This window comes from Chelmon rostratus, chromosome 8 (assembly GCF_017976325.1).
Source record: "Chelmon rostratus isolate fCheRos1 chromosome 8, fCheRos1.pri, whole genome shotgun sequence".
NCBI classification, from domain to species: domain Eukaryota; kingdom Metazoa; phylum Chordata; class Actinopteri; order Chaetodontiformes; family Chaetodontidae; genus Chelmon; species Chelmon rostratus.
In genome coordinates this window covers 13,657,794-13,679,936 of record NC_055665.1, presented here as the reverse complement: position 1 = coordinate 13,679,936, position 22,143 = coordinate 13,657,794, and positions in this window count along the sequence as shown.

Sequence of the window (22,143 nt, the reverse complement as noted above, 5' to 3'; positions counted from 1 at the left end):
TGGCTGACGTCTTTTCTAACAACTTGAAATGATCTTCCTCAGGGAGGCTGAGCAGCATGATTCCACAGAAGGGACGCACCCAGCCACGATGGTGCAACAAAGCCTACAGCCTCTTCTGTCAGCCCGCTCCAAGAACCAGTAGAGGGAGTCCAAGACTTGAGTCCTGTTGCTGCCTTTAGGTGAGTCAAGTCATTGTGTTGTGTCTCATTTGAGGGTCCAGGTGAAAAAAAACATCTGTTTCACACCATGGTGATAAGTCAGTTCATTTATGCTTATTAGAAAATGTATTCATAGATAAATATGAGTCAGTAAACTTCATGTTTTGATGAGCAGTCAAGATGGTTTTGCTGGACTGTCACAAATTCAGAAAGTTTGAAACATGAAACTAAGCTGAACTTGGGCCCAATTCAACTTTCTCCTATAGTATACTCTGGAAGCCACTCTGTTGCGTGCCAGTCTGCTAATGCTCCGCAGATCAAGTTATTTTTGATAACAGCTAGCCATTTAAAATTTAGAGAATAAGAGGTTTTACCTATGCATTATTCATGCTTTCTGTAGGGCCTCAAAAAACTGAAGCTTTCTACAAGCTCTCTGTCTGAGCTGTGAGAGGCAGGTAGGAACACGACAAATTTCTCTTTTCCTATGTCTCTCTGTCTCTGTCAGTCTGCCTTTCTCCCGCTATAGAAACATGACCTTTCAATTACCTTTTCCCTATTCAATGCTTCAATATTCTTTTTCTAACTTAATTTATCTATCTGTCTGTATACACTGTAGCTAAAGGTATGTGGTCACCTGAATATTACCCTCTCTCTGACATTTTGAACATCTTATTCCAAAACCACAGGCATTAATCTAGAGTTATAACAGCCTCCACTCTTCTGGGGGGCTGTGGCAGGTCTCTTCAGGCCACTCAAGTTCTTATTCAACATGAAAGTCATTTCTTTATGAACCTCGTTTTGTGCATAAGGGCACTGTCATGTTATTATATGTTGTTGCATTAAGATTTCCTTTAATTGGAATTAAGCTGCCTTACCCAAATCCTTAAAAAATACTCCAAACAAACAGTATCAAGACTGGCCTGTCCACAAATTTTTGGCCATATCTGTCCTTGTATCAACCTACTCTGTTGCGTTCACGTTGTTGCATCTGCCAGTGGGTTAAAATGTTTAAATCAAGCTGTTTAACCATGCTGGCGCTTGCTCAAGGCTTGGTGGGAGAGGAAGAGTGAAAGCCTGTGTGATTGAAAACACAGATGTAAGGCAAAAGATATAGAGACAGACGATAAATATAGAGACGAGGGAGCAAGAGAGAAGGAGCAAGATGGGAGGGATGCAAAGAGAAAGAGAGGATGGAGAGAGATCTCACTTTCTATCTACTGTATATCTCCATCTCGCTCTCCCTCCATCTGGAGAGGCAGAGCGAGCGAGAGATAGTGTTTGCCCTTGCAGGTTGTAATGAAGCTGTGGAAGGATGGATGACTCACTTTAACACAGGCAGAAGAGAAATACACACTCCAACATCACTCAGCTGACCCGAGTGTGTTTGTGCGTGTGGGTGCATTTGTGTGACAGCCTTCGTGTTTACGTGTGTTTGTGATGGTGATGGTAGGAGTGTGTGTGTATGTGTGTGTGACAATAGAGACTGATGCTGATTATATAGGAGACTGGATGGAGTGATAAAGGTGCCACTAGATAGACGGACAGTGATAGAGAGGTATTCTGTTAACACCCATGTGTGTTTGTGCATGCGCCAGTGCCTGTTCATTTATATTAATGTGCGAGCGCATAAATCTAAGTGCAGACATAATGCATGCAAGTGCACACTTTTCTGAGCGTATGTTCAGCCTCACATTATTAAGTGAGCGTGCATGTTTTTTTTTTTTTTTTAGCAAGCACCTATCTCTGCATGCACCTGTGAGTGTGTATATGGGTGTGAGAGAGGGAGAGAGAGAGAGAGAGTGCATCATGGAGAGACGGATAGAGGCGTCATTACGCTGTTAGAGGGCTTGGCGCCACGTCAGCACTTCCTGCAGTTCAGCCAAGGACTCCTGCACACACTGTCCATCCATCTCCACGAGTCTGAGGGAGAGAGAAACAGAGAGAGAGAGAGAGAGAAATGGACTTCCTGCTCAATGGGTGGAATCAGGAAGAGTGGGAAAAGGTTGGATGGAGGGATAAATGATTCCAAACTCGTGGAATAGATCTGCTAAATGTAGCTGCTTGTATCAAACTTATCCAAGGTACCAGCAGAGCTATACCCTCATACATCCAGATGCAGCATGCTGTATTACTGAACTCTCAGTTCATCCTTCCCTGCAGGAAAGTTGGCTCCACCTGTCCACGGGGCCTTTACTTCTCTTGGTTTTCTAATAGTGGAATAACCTTGCAAGAAAAGTGCAGAGTAACTTCCTGTTTTCTGATATATCTGAAAGCTCATTCTTCTAAGAACCCTACAGGTTCCCTGTCATGCCGAATTACAGCACTCTGGAAATTCTTCTCTTGTGTTTAAAACACTGACCTTTTCTGCTTAGCTTATGTTTCTGTGCACAAACATGTATTTTTAAGTATGCATGATCATTGTAGGAGCATGAGGATCTACAAGAAGAGCACGCTGACTCTGGGACTTTTAAGTGGACTGTTGGTAATTGGAAGGATCTGAGTGTTGATTAATAGCGTCTGACTAGTCTGTCCAGAGAATCTGCTGTGACTACAGTTGTTTTTTTCTCACAGACATCATAGTTTAGACATGATTGAAAATACTGGATTTGCTTAGTTTGGAGAGGTATGACATTAGGAGATTTTTCATGCCTGAGGGCTGATCATTCGTATTTTATCCGATTATTTAGAGCTACTCCCTTATTTGCATCAGACCCTCACAGACAGTCAATAGACTGTCTGCCTTATAGTCAGCTTCAGCAGTTTTGGTGTTTATTGAACTTGGACACCGTTATTGCGAAAATACCTTTAACAGCGCTAAACGAGAACCAGCTCTCATTGCTCTCACACAATGTTTGCTTGTCATTGGCATTATAATTTGTCGTGATGAAATATAAGCAAAACTCATTATGTGTTAAGCACCAGCTGGCTGCCAATATATTTTTGCCTGCCTCTTTATATTTACTCTTTCATTAAATACCTGGACCAATGCAAGGCCTTGGTCTACCCGATCTCTGAAAATGCATCCCCACTTGGAGCTCTCGCTGTCATTCGTACGCCCTGATGTTAGATATTTGTGTCTCAGTGGCTGTAAACATATGCTTCTTATTGACAAAGTTGTCAGTTTGAGTATGAATCACAGCCTGTGCCATTCAGTGTTGTTGTTATGAAGAACAAAAGACAGAATTATTGAATTTAAACTCAAGGATAAATATATCATGTGGGAGGTTACAATCAGAGCTGCTTACCACTGTTGTGATATGCAACGGACACATGCAAGCAGCAGGCAGAGTTCAATGGCACCTAAAATAGTTTGACTTGCCTCAGAATTTTAAAGGGCACAAGTGGGAGTTAGACAGAGAGAGAGAGAGCTGAGAGGGACAAAACAGTTGCATGCATTGTATCTGTGCGTGCGTGTGTGTGCATGTGAAGCAGACCATGTTTAACAGTTGGCCCGGGGAAATGTCATTCACCACTCGCTATATGAGTGTGATGTAAAATGGATGTGAGTTTGTATGGGACAAAATGGAGAAGCATTTTATCTCTTTCATTTGTTGCCTCAGTGTTTCCCCTACCGTGAAATATGTGAGTCTGGACTCCCTTGCTAAAAGAATTTCATTAGATCTGGTTTCAGTGGAGAGACCATCAAACCTGCATGCTGTGTGAACGATGCAGCAAAAAACTGAGGAGGATCGGTGAGGACTTCGGTTTTTTTTTTTTTTTTTTTTTTTGGGGGGGGTGTAGTTTGATGTAGTCCAGCATGAGGGGAGAAACTGAGCATGGGTTCCTGGCTGCTTCATGGGGTGGCTTTTGGCCATCGTGCAGCATAGTGACTGTGACTGATTCAGATCAACCTTGACATTCACAGCGTTATACTAGGTGAATCTTGCAGACTCCAATGCAGACTTGTAAGGGCCTATATGATATGTTTCAAACTGCTATAGCTTATTTTTTATTTGTAGCGTTGTCTGCCTTCTGTTTGATACCGATCAGGTTAATGCAGTCGACTTTTGAGGGAACACAACTGCACCTGCACCAACAGTGAGAGCGAACTAAGAGTCAAGTTGCTGATGGGAACTGCGGTGATAATTATCTTGGGTTTGTCACTCCAAGTGACCACTTTCGTACACAAGTCATCATGTGATACAGTATGAATATAAAAATATTGATTATAGCTGTTTTCAAGCTTTTCAACTACAGTGTATTTGAAAAGGGAAAAAATGCAGCCATACAAAAGCCTAAAGCATGAAAAATGAATTTGTTGCTTACACACTTATCTCTTCATGCAGTATTTATATATCTTATTTTTTTAATTATTAGGGGTTGTATTTTCCTATTTGGATATAGATTTACATGACATTACATATAGAATAACTCTTGATGTGAGCAGTAATGTCATTTTAATTTTATAGGCACAGCTTGGAGCTGTGTGGCAACATTAGTCATCCTGCTATTGTGAATGAGTGAGTAATATTCCTCACCCTCTTCTCCCTCACACACACACACACACACACACACACACACACACACACAAACACAACCCATAAATATGCCGTTATGCTGATCTGTTGAAGGTGACACTTTTTGCACTCGTTAATTCACGCTCATGAAATTTCAGTGGGGTGTCACATCATGATGTCATAACGTCTTTAAAACCAGACATGAAACAAAAAGCAACAGTTCTATTTTCTTTTCCATTCCTTTGGATAATGTTCTTTTTTAACGTGTTCACCCACAGCTAGGATTCACTCCCACTCAATTCTATGGAAAATCCCATAAAAGTTCTAATCTCTGAAGAAAAATACAATAAATATGTACATAAATATACTGTCCAGTGAGTGAATTGATAAATTCATTCTTTACATATCTGCCTTGTTACGATTCTTGATGAACAACAATACGTAAGGCTACCAGTAGCTGCTGGTATCTGAACCTTTTCTACTGCAGCAAGACAGTTGTGACAAGTGTGTGTTGATGAAGAACAGACTGAAATTCAACATGTCAGAATATCGTTGTGAGGTTGTGGAGTGTTTCCGAAAACTTGGTGAGAAAACCAACTGAAGTGCATGTCATGTGCATATATTTCAGCTCATATCTGATAGCTAACTTTTCAAGTGAACTTCAGCATAATTAAATTTAGTGACATTTAAACAAATGAAACACGTGAGAATCAGCAGTGTTCATTTTAAATATATAAGCTTAATATAAGTTTACAGACCATTTAGAGATAATTGAAGACTTTGATAGAGTTGATATGTGGCTCTGGGGCAAATGTTCCAAACTACATGAGGGAGCAAACAACACTCCAATCAACTTGTTAGCTCCACATAATTGTCACTGAGAAATCAGCATTCATTAACACTGCACAATTCTACACAAGAGGCTAATTTGTTAATTTGTGACAGCAGTATTAAAACTCTTGTTTTCCTGAACTGTAACAGTTTCATCCTCCTTTTAAAACTGGTAGCTCCAAATGTGAGGCTACAATGCTTTCACTTTCACTTTAACCTTTGTACAAGTATAGATAATGTCTCCTGCTTTATCTCAACACACTCCGGTCCGGCCTTCTGTGACTTCAAAATAGGATGTGAGTGCAACTGTTTTCTTACCTTAAAGGGTGCTCAAGGGTAAACTGTTGGAAATGGTAAAGGTGCGGGGAGATGGAGATTTGAAGGGTTATAAGAAAAAAGGCAAGGTGTCCTTTAGTCACGGGGTTATGAAGCATTTTATCACAGCTTTTCTCTGACTCTGCAGCTCCTCTGACATTATCAACCTCACACTTTGTGAAAGCAAAACTCTGTGAAAAAACTGCAACACTGCAGTCTTCAAACAAACGCCTCAAACATTTGCACATTGCAAGCATTTTGTAGCCAAATGTCTTTGTATGCAGATCTGGGATCAATTCTGTTTTTGATGAAAGAAAATGTGAAAATGTTCAGTCTGGCGGTCTGCTGGTGTTTACATTGTGTTCTAGTTTTTAACAGCTTCATAATCAAAGGCTTTCCTCTCTGCACCGTGTTGAACTCTGAGCTGTAATGGAGGAATAAATTGAAGCACTGAGATTTCCGCATACAATTCTGTTTTATCTCCTGCTCATTATCTAACACGCTCAAACACACACACACACACAAACATACTGCTGTGCAGACATAGCGTATAAATGCGGGACATGTACAGTATGTATATGCACTGACACAGCTGTATGTAGCCAGACACATTGGCTTTTAAAGCCTGTCTTGTCCTTAAAGGACTTCGAGGCATTTTGCTCCAACAATTCTGATGTAATTCAGCTCAATTCAATGATTTTGCTAAAGTCAGCTCTTTTGTAATTACACACTTTTCTGTGCAGACTCAAATTAATTAAACTAGCTCTTCAGTTGTTGTCTGCCCTCTTGCCAGCTGCTGATAAATCACATCACCATCCAGTGTTCTCCACTGATGCCGTCGAGGAAGCGGATATATTGTGACTCTCCCATTATCCATACAGTGAGTTAGTGGTCATGAAGTTAATAAATGGGCGTAGGACTGCTTTATCTTCCAGCATGAGTCAGTAATGTTAAAGCACTACTGCTGTAAGTGCTTATGCAGTACAACTGTGGACCTGTGGGGGGGGTTGAGGGAGTTACTACAGATCTGTCTCCATTTGTTCATTCATTTGTTAATTGTAGTAGCATGCTATACCTCTTTAAAGAAATGGTAGGGCTGCAGCTTATTGCAGGATTATTTAACTATAAGGAATCATAAGGAATCAAGAGGAACGACAAACAGACTTCTGTCTAAAACCACAAAATGACCAATGTAGATTATGTCTGTTATCGGCATTAATCAAACAGGTCAGTGGATGCTCTGTTGGATTGTAAATCAGTCTGCTCCGCCTATATTGCAAAATGTAGATAACTACGTTTATTCAGCGTGTTTAATGTGGCATCCACCTCATATTAATGCATGTATGGCTGAAAAAATACACTTCAAGCATAAAAAAAATAAACTTAGATGCATGTGCATGTACATTGCTGGTGTTTTGGAATTGTTCCTGTCCAGATACATGACTGATGGAGATCTACACTGACTGCACTCCTGTAGTTTGTCCTGTACTTTGGTTTATGACACAATACCTGCAAAAGACACGTCCGTCAGCCTCAGCTCTATTTTGTGTTCATGGTAAACATTATAGCTGCGAAACATCAGCATGTCGGCATTGTCGGTGCGAGCGCGTTAGCATGCTGACATTTGCATGTAGCTCAAAACACTGCTGTAAAAGTACAGCCTCTAGATATTGTTACTTGAAAAATTACTTAAATGATTAATAAAATTGTTGCAAATTAATTTTCTGTTGAGTGACCAGTTAATTGGCTGATGGTTACAACTCTAAACTTGATGAAAGTTCTTGCTACTGATATCCACTATTCATAGCCCTGTTTTGGCCACAGAGGAATACATATCTGTCAGTGGGATTTGAAAATAAGGGACATTTAGATGGTCAGAATCAGTTGAAGGTGACCTGCTGTGAACATCCCAACATTATATAGATGACAACCTGAAAGGGCAAATAAATTCAGCACTTGGTTTGTGTATGTATTAGTTGAAGGATACGTACACATCACTTACGCTTCCGTTGTGATTTTGAGAGCGGCTGCTGGCAAGTGTGACAATTGGTACGGGTGAGTGATTACGAGAATGGACGGGAGAGATAGTATAAATAGGTGGAGCATGTTTCTGAGCCTCTTGGGTGCACTTGTGCTTGGCAGATTTGTCATGCTGGTTCACATCGATTTTTTCCTCTGTGTGATACACAAAAACCTGTGTGGCATATTTTACAAAAAGCCATGTGCCTCATTAAGTGCGGGTAAGCCTTCCCCCATTTGATGGGACACTTGTAAATACTTTTAGCCTTTGTGGCAGGTAATCCATCCTTCTCATGTTCACCCATCTTCTTCTCCCTCTTTTTATATTTGCTGGTACCATTTGAGTGAATGACTAGACGTTACAGCTAAAGTTCTACATACTGCCATCAAAATACAAGAGATTTACGGGAAAATATTTAAATGGGAGGACAGGGAGAGAGAAGGGTAAAATACAGGAGAATCCCGGAGTCTAAGTTGTCACTGTTTCATTAGGATAGTATTGTAAAATACTGATACACTAAATATAATGTGTATTTCTATTGATTCGTATTATCAATAAATTAACATTGACAAATAAAAGTCTGCCATCTGTATTGACCTGCTAGCCACAGATTACCAAGAGGTAAGACAATGCAAACATGTTATGGCAAACATAAACAGCAGGGAATATAATATAAACTAATATAAACGCAAATACGTCATATTATATAGGGCTAATTTTCTACACTATTAACAGAATCTAATGTATTTCCGCACTTATCCATGTCAGCGTCAACAAATACATCCAGTTTAAGCGCGTGTTGATGCTGCTGTGTTTGTGTTAATGAAGGCAGAAGATGGTGTTTATTTGGAGCTGCTTAATTAGCAGCAACAGTAATGAAGCCACATGGGACACAGTGTTGGTATCTGGACAGCCAGGATAGGATGATTATTTAGACTGGATTTGTCCAAGAAGCTGTTCTTTTTACTCACAACACAAACATGGACCCAACACACACACACACACACACACACACACACACGCACACACAAGCTTTCTTCTCTTGATCTGCTGCCAGAAGAGGTGTGTGCATGAAAACTTCTGTGCATGTGTTTTATGCACGTTTGTTTTTCTCTTTGTATTCAAATGTGTATCTCTGATTGCATGTGTATGTATTTGAGATTATGTGGCAGTGTGCGTGGTGCATGTGTGTGCACGTGTGTGTGTGTGTGTGTGTGTGTGTGTGTGCATGGTAGCTATTTGAAGCAGCTCTACCAGGGACATAGCAGGGATTATTTGTAGTCTCTTTATGAAGCATTAGTTGATTGTAGAGATGTTATTTTATTTGTAACCGCTTCAAATAATTTCTTGCTAACTTTCATTCGCTTAAGTGTCCCACTAAAAACGAACCAGCTGGGACTTGCATAATCTATATAACAGTAAAATATAAACCGAGCAAAGATAAATCATAGAAATGTGCTGTTAATGATGAAAACTTTCCTCCAGCATTAAACACAGTGTAATATCTCACTCTTATGAACTGATCCTCAGAGAGGCAGGAAGTTAATTCATAAACTGCAGCATCTGACTCTGTGTCTGTGTGGGTGTTCAGAATGATGAAGATTGTTATATTCAAACAGGTCTGCACACACACACACACACACACACACACATACACACTTTAATATGATATTTCTTAAAATATTTACCATTTAGATTCAACAGCATTTTCTTTCTTGTGTTAAATTGGCAGCGATTTGCCGATGTTAAAACTTGTTTATTTTTATCTTTAGTTGGCTCTCTGAATAACTATGGCAATTGCCACCTTTTCAAAGCTGTTCAAACCTACCAGGGGCAGAATCAACAGCCCTTGAATGAATTTTGGAGTTGAGCTCCTCAGTCTGCAGCGTTTTCAGGCTTTGCAGATGTGCATCTCTGCTTCAGCCCCCCTGTTTTCTTTTCACACCTGCAGAGAGAAACATGCAGGGAGGAGTTGTTCGCCGTGTGCGCGTATCTCTTTTTCGCACGTATGCCACGAGCTGCACGGGTGTGTTTGTGTGTGTCTGTGAGCGAGCAGACGTGTTTGCCTGCGCGTGTGTGTGTGTGTTTGTTCCAGGGAGGGGAAAAAAGCCAATTTCAGCGTTTCAACTGACGCAAGCTGACAGTGAAGGAGCAGAAACTGCAATGAGACTGACAACACACACTTTCTCACTCTCTCTCTCACACACCCCTACACACACACACACACACACCTCACTTACCGTGAGCTTTAGAGCTGTCTCTCTTTCTCTGATATAATATTGATGGACACCATAAACAAGCCAGGGTTAAAGCTAGCGCAGTGAAACTAAACCTGCAGGAGTTCTGGGTCTACATTGAAGACACCGGTGTGTTCTAAAGCAAATCAAAGGGGTTCTGACACACTCTAGTTGTCTTCGCCTCAGTCAGAAGTCAGGATTCACACTTGGACATTTTTAACGTTCTTTTCTGGCACTGAGGCAACATGACCATCAAATTCCTTAATTTCTGTATAAAACCTTTATCAAGTACTTATTTTCCGAGCAAACACCTGGGTTCAGATAGGCGTGTCTGTTGTTTAGCTCCTTAATCCAAATCTGTAATCTAAAAGTCATTCCAGTCGTGATGACTGAACATGTTATGGTCTTTTTTCAGTGATTGAAATTCAAAGCATTGTGTTACCTGTCTGTCCTTTCGGTAGGTGATATAAAAATAAAAATAAAACAGTGTATATAAAATTATATCACAGAATCCTGTGACTTTCTACCATAGACCCTGAAAGTGACCCTCGTTAAGAATGCTGTTTAAGATCAGCAAGGTCCCTTGTGCTGGACCACGGGGAGCTGAACTAGGGGAATAGTTCTGCACCACTTCCCTTGTTCGGCTTTTATTTAAAATATGTGTTTGTTTGCTGTTGTGTTTTGTTTTGTTTCAGTATAATTGCTTTCATTAATATTATGCTTGCACATGTGGAGAGTCACAGATAATTTATTGTCTCAACAGCAAGAACTCCACTGAGACGTGGCTAATTTCACAAATGTTGAGTTACATTTTTCCAGTCCCTGTAAGCATTTTGCACATCTATCTATCTATCTATCTATCTATCTATCTATCTATCTATCTATCTATCTATCTATCTATCTATCTATCTATCTATCTATCTATCCTTGCAAAAAGCAGAAGGATTACAGCACTATTTCAGCTGTAGATTGAAAATAATAGCTTGAATAAAAAGGTTTTTAAGTTCCCTTCAAAGTCTTCAGGTGAAACAACAGAGACTCATGAAAGCAGCATCACGATGCTATATGTCTCTGTCTGCATAGGAAGGATGATTCTGTGCCAAGGTTTATGAGGACGATATCTTAAAATGATTTACAGCCCTCTACAGCGCTGCTGTAAAAATCCATGAATCATCAAGGTTTGATTTTATTACAGTCAAGCTGGGAGAGAAAAATTCTCAGCGTCACCTGAGGGTGGAGGTATTGAGCTCTGCATTGTCTCTTCTCTCTCTCTGTGTCTTTCCAACCTGAGGAAACTGCGCTACAAGGTTAACATCTGTAGGAGTCAGGAAGAGAGGGATGAAAGGGGAGGAAAAAACAGCCAGAGGAGAGGAGGGGTAAGAACAGAATGGGGGAGAAGTGGAGAAGCTGAATAAGGAGGGGGAAAGTGGTAGAGGAAAACCAGATTAGATGGGGTTCCATGAGGTGTTAGGGGAGATATTAAATATATAGAGATAGAACATGGCATAGAAAAAAATGTGATGAAACACTGTGGCGATGAGATGGTGGAGGAGAGCGAGGAGAGAGGGATGAAAGACGGGAACAGAGAGAGTGATGAGAGAGAGGTGGAAAAAGAGAGAGCTGCTGAAACCAGAGATCAATACCTTACTGCCGGATGCTGAAATGGTGGTGGCAACTGTCTCCCTGAGTTTCCTCCTTAGCTAGACGCACACACACACACACACACACACACACACACACACACACACACACACACAGAGTTGTGTTTCTATCACTTTTGGGGACATAGACATGGTTTAATTTCTGGGAGACTTACCCTAACTATCACCATAACCACTCCTTGCCCAACTCTAACCTTAACCCAAGTCTTCATCCTAAAATTAATTGATTTACATTATGGACACTTGTGTTTTGTCCCTGTGGGAAGGCCAGTCCCCACAGTGTGACTGTGTAAAGAGATTTATGCCCCACAACATGAGTAATACGTGTCCACACACACACACACACACACACACACACACACACCCCTCCCACAGCAGACACATGCTGAAGCCAACATGCCTTCCCTTTCTCTCTCTCTCTCTCCTTCTCTCTCTCTCACTCCCTCACTCTCTCGCTCTCTCACACACACAAACACACATAAAGCCTGTGAGTGTCTACAGCTGTGAAGATGACAGAATTAAAAGACGCCTGCTGAATTGTAAAGAGTAAACATAACAGGTTATTTCCAGTTTCACTCGATAATCTGAATCAAACATCAGTAAGGGGACCTTTTGCTGGGAACAGCTATTTCCAAGAGCAGTGCTGAAACGTTAACTTCAACAATATGAAAGCCGAACAGACATCACAGCCATAAAAATACATCACAGATGGAAACAACGTATAGAAAAACGTACGTAAGATAAACCTCATTGTGCAGTTTGCTCAGAGACAATCGCTCTCCTCTGCCTCACTTCTACCCTCGCCTGCGTATGTTTCCTTTGAATGTTCTCTCTGATTGAGGATTCATCCCTCATCCTCATCACTTGTCTCCTGTATCACTCTCTCCACCATGAGGTGTGCTCGTGGTGATGCCCTGGGCAAAGGCATGTTTGTGAAATCCTTCAAAATGCACCGTTCTCTACATATTACCTTTTTTGTCAGTGCACATAAAGAATCGATCCAGTCTAAAACTCACATTACAGTATGTACTATCTACCAGATGTATTATTACCAACCCCAGCTTGTCAGCTGGTTGTGAAGATTTTTAGTTTTTAACACACAAAACGTAAAAAAAAATATGTTTTTGACGATTTCTAAAATGTGGTTTGCACAGTATACATACTTGCATACTTACACACAGTACATACTGGAACTATGTCTATTTTTATGACAATTTCTGACTGAGACAAAGAGAAATTACATTTCTTAAACAGTAAAGCCACTTCCAAACCATAAGAGCTGCTGCTTTTGCTGTGTAGTCCTTGCAAATCTTTATCAGAATCAATAAACTAAGCTTTTAGAAGAGTTTAGCAAGAGTTTTGCTCCTAAAATCTACATGAAAAAGTAAATTCCTGCTCTTGAGTGCTGAAATTCACAGGGAAGAACATGCTGATGAGAACAGACCCACAGAGCACATCACCTCATCCACATCTGCTGTCAGTGTGAAGACAGTCTAACCCCATTAGTCAGTCCGTCCTGACAGTTCCTTGCATCACTGTACTCTAGCTATGGTTGCATTATTGATCTTAAGCCAGTTTAGAGTTATCAGAGAACACTGCAGCCTCTGAGTCCTTATTGTGCGTCTGAGTTTACAGTATTTCTTTCTCGTTTGTGCTTCGGCGAGGACTTGAAAGAGAAACACCAACCCGTCCTGTCAGAGCTCATGAGCTGGAAAGATGAAGGTCAAACGCACACACCATCCTCACCGGGCTGTTGTGTGGAAAAAATGCCCACCTGTGGAGAGAGCACTTTGGCAAGAGTGTCACAGACAATTTATTTCATAACGGTGTGGTCTGACACAACGTCTACAGTCTTTCCTTTAAGTCAGTACAGGGGTGTACGAGGTCATTGTGCCTCATTCTTAGTAGGAAAATGCTCTGAAGCTGCTTCACAGTTTTGCCAGGTGCCAAAAACCAAAATCAAACAGACTCCAGAATTATTGTATTTCAGGCCAAACTATAACTAGTACAAACTAGTACTAGAATTGAGCCTGCAATCTATATGTATTATATACAATACATCCATGAGTTAACCAAGTTGACTGCAATGAGCTGTAAGTACAAGCTGGTGTTTTTGTTCTGCAGGCTACCACAAGATACGTTGTCCATAAACCAAACAAAACTTAAAAATAACCATATAGCATGAAACGTTTTGATACTTTAAATCTGTGAAACAGTCACAAAGAGTTTATAAGAGGTTGTGTGTGGTGACAGGGGCTCTTACAGAGATCTCAGCAGAGATTTGATTGGATCATTTATGCCAGATCCAGATTCAGTTTATCGTGATACATAACACAGAGTGAAAAATCAGGATGGTTACAAATCTGATGAGAAGATTCTTTATTTTTCATTGTTGAAATGGCTAAATTATGGTACAAGTATGGTGATGATTGTACACCTGGTAACACTGCTGCTTCCTGAAAATCCTAGTCGTTGGACCATCGGTTTGCAGGGCCTTTAACATGACGAAACAATACTGTTGTGATGGTTACATTATACATACCATGACTTATTATATTGTTATCAAACAATATGAATAGCAGCGTCAGGTTTGGAGTGATCCATCCAATTGGTCTATACACCAAACCCATCAGAAGCAAACACTGATACAGGTATTGGTGTGCAATTGAGGATTCCACTGTAGTTACAGTCAGATTCTCACCTGACTAAAACCACACCAAACCCCATTCACAAATCTTATCATTTTAATTGTACAACCACTTTTTAAACCTTATCTATAATCCCAACCTATTGGCTCGACAGGCCAGTGACAGCACCTCTGTGGGATGCGCAGTTGTGCAACAGTGGTATGTGAAAATAGAGGCTGCAGCTCTTACTGTAAGTGCTGTGATAATTGCATTTGATAAAGACACACAGGAAAACACCAGATTGCAAGAAGGCGTTAACGATTGCCAGTATTTAATTAAAGGCAATTAAAAGCACGTACTGTATATACAAAAGTTGAGGATAATGAGCCAAAGGGACAAATGGAAGACTTGATCTGCAACATCATTGAAGCTTTGGATTTAATCATTAGAATCACCAACACCCACACCGCCAGTTCAAGTATAGTTTCAACAGATGAAGGGGAGGTTAGCTTCTGTCTGGGTGAATATTAGAAATGCGCTGTCATCATCTGTGATTTTAAAGAAACTGACCACTTGTTGCACATTGGCATTGATTTTGCAACATAGCTGCCTATTTCTCCAGCTGCAGAGGGTGGTGAGGCATGCCGATGCTCTAACATTTCGTCTTGATCGCAGACGGAAAAGCAAAGGTTTTGCTGATAACATTAACAATGGCTCACTGTATGAATGAGCATCATCGCGGGGAACCCTGGATAGAAAGTGCTGTATCGCTGCTGATGAGCAGGTTGGCACCTTGCATCGCTGCCTCTGCCATCAGTGTATGAATGTGTGTCTGAATGGGTGAATGAAGACATGTGTGGTTAAGTGCTTTGAGTGGTCGGTAGACTAGTAAAGCTGTATTCAAGTGCAGTCCATTTACCACTTACTGTTTGGTAACTTCTGAAACCCGTCAGTCGCCTGGTGTTGAAGAAAGGCCTTGATAGTTCTTACAGTGGTGCAGGTCTCGCAGCTAAACTACACAAAAGTCATAAAATACAGCATCAAAGATATAAGGCCGTCAGAGATAACTTAGACTGATGCATGGCCCTGTCAATGGGCTCAGATCCAATATGTCTGCAGGCTTGTAAATTATTTTGCCTCTGAGGAGCAAGTGAAGCAGTCGGTGTGAATGCTGGAGAAGCTGTTACAGGAATCAAAACACAAAGAGACGATTACAGCCATTTAGAAAAATCCTTGAAACATTCTATGTTACGGAAGGTGGTACAGGAGCGACAGAAAATCTGCATTTCGAAGTGAATCTTCTAATCAATTTTGTGATATAGACTTGTTTTGGACTTATAAAACTGTCCCTCTGTGCTCACAAAGCTTGACTGGCAGACTGATTACATCTTTCTGTGCTCGCTCAATAGCTTTTCAATTAATAAACGTCTGTATTATCTGTCACTCTGATTTATGAAGAAATGAGAGGACAATAACTACCTGTATCCTGTCGCTTTCGACAGACACAGAAGTGTAGACTCACATATGTTCCATCCTTCTCTGTTAATCTTGGCAAGGCACAGACAGACAAGGCGTAAAGCAAATTTCAGAAAAGCACGCCTCACCTACAGAATCACAAACAGTCAACTTTCTGATGAAAGAACCACTGCTTCTCAGGGGGAAATGTTTAGACATTACTCTTCCTGTCCTTGTGTGTGTGTGCGTGCGTGTGTGTTTGTGCGTGCATGCGTGTGTGTGTGCACGTGTGTGCGTGTGCTGATTTGTCTCTTGACAGTGAGTCGTCAGTCCCTGCTGTGCCTTCTGGCTTGATGAGAACATCAAGAGGACTTTCTGACTCATGGCTGAGTGTGTGTGTGTGTGTGTGTGTGTGTGTGTGTGTGTTTGTGCGTGCGTGCGTACGTGTGTGTGTGTGTGTGTTTTAGTCTGTCTGTCTGTCTCTGTGCCTGTCAGTCTCTAAGTGGATGATGATTCATACAAATTCCAGATGCTTTTATATAAATCAGTCCTCCTTGTTGTTCAGGAAGAGCCTCTTTGTAAGTGATAATGCAGCCATGAGTGACTGTCATTGTAAGTTATGTGAACCAATTATTTCATCTATATTCTTTGATTATTAATGATAATCAGCGCTTGCAGATAGTGTTTTTTTGCCCATTGTTATTTTCCTTTCCTGACAATTAAACACATTCTGTATTAGTTCACAATGCCCATATATAACTATTACATGAAGCAGTTCACTTTCAGCAGATGCCTATGATACTGACCGTGATCCACCTATGTGTGATTGAGCGCTTGTACAGTATATTGATCAGACTGGATGAGACAGTTACTCAGGTTAGTTTCCTCATATGGAAAAAGTGCTATGGAGCAGAAAGACTCCAAAAACCCCCTTACAATACTGAGCCATTAGTATTTGTATTTATAACAAGCAAATGAGAGCCTGCTTAAAAATCTGCCAGAAACAACATGGGCATCCTGTTAGAGTCATCTTTGTCCCCCTGTTGAATATAACTCTAAAAGTCAGTATAGTGTTTATTCCCAGTAGCCATTTGCACCATCTGAATCCAAGTTTTATCCTAAATTAGAATGTAAAGTCAGCACTAAAGGCTGTGTTGTGGGTAGTTAGTGTCACACTACACTCTGCAGTGAGTGACAGTGTCATTTCATCTGTAGTGCAGGAAGACACTCCTGACCAGCAATATAAAATAATGGACTTACAGTATCAAGTATTTATTGATTGCTAGAGTCTCTGGAAAACTCAGATCTTGCCATAAAAAAAGAGGTGGAAATCGGGAATCACTGCTGATTGATCTTACTTTGTTCAGTTCAAAGACGTGTAGCCACTGTATGTGCTGTTGGTTCACTTTCTTCCTGAAGATAAGAGGCTGCATCACTATTCAAATGCATTACGTGGTGTGTCAGTAATTGAACACATCACTTTCAAATGCTCCACCAGTAAGTGAACGCATCGCTATTCCTCGTTCTGTCTTTAGTTAAGTAGCAAGTTCACATTCATTTCAGTACAAAACTAGCCTACACAAGCTGTGCATTTAAGGTTAATAGCTTAGCAGCCTGTTCTACGACAGAGTTATCAGATTATGACCGTTTCTGAGGCTGTTGCTATCTTTTAATTGGCTTTTAATGTGGAAGTAACATACGGCTGAGCTAACAACAGTGCCCTCAGTCACCAGTGAGGGGAGCTTCACCACTAAAAGCTACTGATCAGGACAGTGACGACGGTGATTCATTGTAGTCAGTTCACTTTAAAGATTTGCTGATAAAGATTAGTTTGTACATGTACACTGAACATCTCGAGTTGCAGGCAAGTGGTGCTGGCAGCAGTTCCCATCTCAGGCGAGCCCATGTGTCCTTATCTATTTTAAATAACAGTAACAACACAGAGTGTTCGTGCAGGTGGAATCAGAAATGCAGAGGACTGTAATCTGTCACTGGATGTGATGAAACAAAATAAACTCATGGCTCTTCCAACATGAATTGGTCACATCTTTGTAACTGTTCGTCACAACAGTTTGGTGTACCGACTCCTGAGCGGTCTCTTCAGGTTGCTACATGTTAAACAACCTTCGCCAGACACTTGTAGTGTCATCTAGTGTACAAACGGCTTGTTTGAGCTTGTGTGCCAGTCCTTGATTTTATATGAACCACCGTCCTTTGGAATGGGCTGAAAAAGTGGCTGAAATTTAGGCTGTTGATTCAGGGACTCATCTGATTCAATGTTAATGTAAAAAATATTGCTTAATGCAGCTTTAATGATGTTGGCTGCTGCAATCAGAGACTCCATTTTTCACTCGTGTCCTAAGCTGAACAAGCTGTTGCACTTGCGCATTAGTTTCAAGCAAATGTTTCTCCCTCGTCCTCTCTATGTTTTTCTTCCACTTCTCTCCCTTCTTTCCTCCCTAAACATAACAACCCTTGAGAAAGGCTGGCTACTCACCGTAAGACACTAAATTTTCCTCTGCAACCTTATTAATTAAAAAAAGAAAAATAACGTACACCACCCGCAGTTATTTGCTGTTCTGTAATTCCACGCCATTTATCAATACAAGCCTCTTGCAGAGTGAATTTACATAAACCTGTAACAGCACTGCTTTATCATTTAATTGGTCCCCAGTGAGAGAGACACCTTAACATGCAAATAATGCAGAAACTCTGAATTAAAAGCAGAATACACAGGCAGAAAAACTATTGAATTCAGAAGTGGTTGTCTGACAACTGTGGTGCTCTTGCTTAAAGAGTTTTCCTTCAGGTTAGCAGAAAGTCCAGTATGTAAGGAGATATGCACATTTTTTCTTGGTGTTGATGATTCTGAGGCTATTATTGATTATCCTGCAGCCTGGGACAATACTCGACTGCAAGGCAACAAAGGGCACACACAACCGTCACAAAGCAAGCAAGCAACAGGCAAAAGCTAATGCTTATTTCCTAAATAATGATTTTTGCTTTTGATTCGCAGTTTGAAGGTACTTCTGATCATTAAATCTATGTACTGTTAATCCACAGAAGATAAACTTTACAATACTCTGCTTAGTCCCCAAACATGATCAAATAGACAAATTTTAAAAAGACATTTTTCCTCCATGAACTCTGCAGGCCAGAAGAAGGCCTCAGGTCAGCGTCACCTTGTGGCGTGACATTGTTGCATGTTTTCATCGCAATGTGTCAAAATGTCTAATAACTGTATTCGTGCCACATGTAGCCTGTGACTCTCTTTCCCTGCAAGTGACAGTGACTGGTAGGGTTGAGGTTGGATGACTTTGTTGTTTACTCTCCAGGGAGAACTTCATTTATCATACCGAGAGTAGGAGGTGTGGGTGGGAGTAGTCTGATGACATGGGCTGCTGCACCACAGTGTGTCGCATGTGTATATACTGTAGGTCGGATGTGCAAAAGACATGTCTGTTACTGAGTGGTATTGATAATATTATCATAAGACAGTGTTACAAAACAGATAAAAGACTAAATATGGCCTAAGGCTGCGACACATTAAGGATCCTCCCTATATCTTTGACATTTAGCATCAATCTCATACCTAGACAAGAATTTTAGGAACACAAAGTTTGGGCTCAGGTCAAATAGGACTGCTACTTTCCTGAAGGCCTGCTTCACGTATAAATTGGCCAAAAAAGTAATCACTGTCTGTGATTGATCCCACTAATCCTCTCTACGATGTAGCTGTTGCCAGCGGCATTGCTGTCCCGAGAGGAATTGTTTTGATTGTTTTGATTTTTTTTTCACTTGCATAGATGTTTGCTTTTTGGAAATGTAAGATGGCTTTGAAAATAGAATTGTTTAGGCTGTCACAGTGGTACACAGGCGTCACTTTACAGTCATGGATAGCACGACTAGGATTTTCAGATTTTGTCCCACTGCTGGCATCAAATCAAGATAGTAGAGAACTCTCTACTGTATCTTACCCAGTTGTGTCACTTTTAGACAGCATTAAAAACCTGCTTGTAACCGTTAGCTTGACAGGCATAATACATCATAGCAAAAAAGTCGAAAAAAATGATGTTATGTCTAAAGAACTTTTTCAGCTTGGACTTTATTTTTTGGCATTTTTCAATCTGTGTATTGCAGTGTTCATGAAACATTTTAATAAATAGTAATCTTTCTTTTTGGCCACAGGTTGCAGCACAACAAGCTCTAAACACAACAGTGACAAAGTAGCATTCATTGCTTTTAGCTCTGTTTCAGTGTCCACCAACTCCTTATGGTGCAGTTTAGCTGCTAAATGCTCCACCGTGTTCACCAGCTAGTTGCAAACTGTTGTCTGTGGGCTGTTTGGTGCACAGCATGTAGCGTACAGTGGGTTTATCAGAGCTGTTGTTGATAAAATCACATGCAATGGATGAGATTGCTGAGAGTTAACCAAAACAGTGAAGCTGCAGGCTATAAAGAGAAGCCAAGAGTGGCCAAAAGAAGCCAAAAAGGTCAGTAAAGCCTTAAGCAGCTGCAGTCATTGATATTTCAGAGTTAATTGAGCCTCCTATCATATTATGGAACATTATCAAACAATAGTATTTGCTAGGAAGTGATTGAATGCTAACGTTAGCTGTAGCTAATGGTTATCAAATGTGCAGCATTTGAGCCTCCCACCCTAAGTGTGATGTCAGACCACCGTGTGAATAAGGTGTGTTTGTCAATGGAAGCCTCCCCTTAACGTTAAATGTAGTCTTGTGGTCTATTGTCTAAAAACACTGATGAGAGCAGCTTTAAATTTGCATTTAATTACCTTGACCAGACTTGACTTTGTCCAACATATGTTCATTGGCACTTTTTTTTTTTTTTTTACTTAGCACCAATATATCGGTTTCTAAGTTGTAATTAAAACTTAAATGTTGACATGAAAGGGCAGGAAACTGGTTAATGTAGTAACTTCCACATGAGCGCAGTCCCCCAGAGGGTTAAGGTCAAACGGATGACAGAGTACAATAACTCGGCTCGCAGTTAGCTACTGTCATGTGAAAAGGTGCTGAGCTACCTCGAGGCGGCCTCTGCTGTGAGTGCTAAAGCATGGAAACCCCTGGTTTAAAGGCACGTGAAAAGCCATTCACAGTGGTAGAGGTTTAACAGTGTCTTTGATTACCTGTGTGGACAAGGACATGCTGACTTAGTTCTTCTGCGCTCTGACTGATTGGCCCCCACAGACAGATGGACTCACTGATTGGCTCCCGGCATACAGAGGGCAGCTAGCTGGAAATCCTCATAAAGAGAGAGGGATGTTCAATCTTCCAGCTCCCCTGACAACCACAACTTGCCTTCTGCTGAGCCCTATCTATTTCTTGGGGTGTGTTCCTTTCTGTTTCTGTGTCTTTTTGTTGCTGTTTGTCTCTGTCCTCTGTCCTCTGCCCCACTCCTTCCCTCCAGTTGTGTTCGTATGTCTCTGTCTCTGAAACTTCCTCTCTCTAACATCAGGCTGCACACTCATCTCTTCCTTTCCTTGATTCCTCCTCACTCTCTGTTGGCAGTACTGTCCTTCCCTCTTCCTCCCTCCTCTCTTTTCCCTACAGCAGCTTTCAAAATTGTCTTCTGTGTGAAATGAGACAGAGGAGATTGGCGAGCAGTATTAGAGTGAGAGAGTGACTCTGTAAGGAGGTTGTAAAAATGACTCCTCCATGGGGAAATACCACAGCTGTATTAAGATCTCCTCGTCTCCTTGTCTTTTAAACGACTCCCATTCTCAAGCTAATTGTTTTGAAGCCCAGCCTGTAAATCCCCAGCGAGATCTGGCATTACTCATTGAATTAGCCTGGAGTTACAGAAATATCTCTCTTTTATCAATCTTCGAGAGGAAGAAATATGTCTTTTCACCCTCCCCCTCTCTCCCTCAATCTGTTACAGTCCTCTCCCTCCATTTTCTGCCTCATAAAAAGCTTCATTCATTTCACTGAGCAACAGGAAAAAGAACAATGTGACAAAGATTGTAAGGATTCAGATCATGTCACAAGACTTAATCCACCCGACCATTCCTCCTAATACTGCGGTATCAAAATACGCTTACTCAGAACTTATTATTTCTAGAGGTGAAGATCCCAAATGGCAGATACCTTATTTGTCATCTCCACCTCAGAATTTATGAAAGCAGAGTATAGCTTTCCAGTGAGGCCGGGGTTTGTAGCAGACTTTGATTGAAGTTAAAGCCCAAGCACACTGAAAGCAATTTACTGAAATGCGTCATTTGTAGCTGCTAATCTGAGGCTTGTATGACACACTGCAGGTGGCAGATTTGAAGTGTCAGCAGCAGCGCTGCTGCTTTATTTCACAACAATAACAGGTACCGTTCCTGAACACCTTCTGCGAGACAGCTTTGCACAGATCC